Below are 981 nucleotides of genomic sequence, written 5' to 3' on the forward strand. Positions count from 1 at the left end.
CCAGCCCGCTCAGAGATGTGTATAAGAGACAGATGTTAAATACTTTTTTTTTATTTAATATTTCTTGACAAAATTTTTTGGCCGAAAATGACACTTTTTTTCAAATGTTTGCAATTTTTATAAAAATCTATATTTTAAAATATCCGTATGTACTTCTCCGTCCAGGTTCAATCGAATGGCAGATCCCCGCAACGCCGATTTGACAGTGGCTACAAAAACGACGTAAAATGGCTTCAGCGTCGTCATTTTATTAAAAAAATAAATTAAAAAAATATTGTTTACTTCTAAAGACATGTATTATTAAAGCCTTAAAACAAATTTTGTATTACTTTTCTTGTTTTCCTAAAAAAAATTCCCAAAGTTACCTATGATTTTTAGGCGCTCAAGGTGTAACCCCTTAAGAACTTGATGCTAACTCGCATCTAATAAATCCCCCTTCCCCCGCGACGTCAAATAATTCCTGGCTGGGATCATGAGGTGATATTTTTTCGCAATAAATTTCTTTACAGATTCGTCGAAATTGGTTCGTATAGATGCAGACTAGCATTTATTTGACATCGCAGGGGAAGGGGGATTTATTAGATGCAAGTTAGCAAGATCAAGTTCTTAATACGTGATTATACGGTCCTGTTTCAATCAAGGGGGGTTGCGTTGAATCCGAAGTAACGGCACGCAGTTTAGTCAAAACTAGGATACGTATATAAAATCACATAATAAAATTTAAAATTAGCACCAACATCCTGATATAACCGTTGCATTGGCCCATCTTATTCATTAAATTTTTCAAGTTAATAGCTGCACATAACGAATTTAATTTATATTATATGTAGAAGGTATCCGATTGATCACGTCTAGAGTCCTAGAATACAGAGATGCGACACGGCGTCAGTTAGGTTAGGTAGCCACCGCCATTTTAATTCAGTAAAGTACTCCTAGCCTTATAAGCTGATGACAGTTGATGCAAAAAGAAAATACTTACAC

Source organism: Wasmannia auropunctata, unplaced genomic scaffold (genome assembly GCF_000956235.1).
Source record: "Wasmannia auropunctata unplaced genomic scaffold, wasmannia.A_1.0 LD336057.1, whole genome shotgun sequence".
In the NCBI taxonomy this organism is placed as follows: Eukaryota; Metazoa; Arthropoda; class Insecta; order Hymenoptera; family Formicidae; genus Wasmannia; species Wasmannia auropunctata.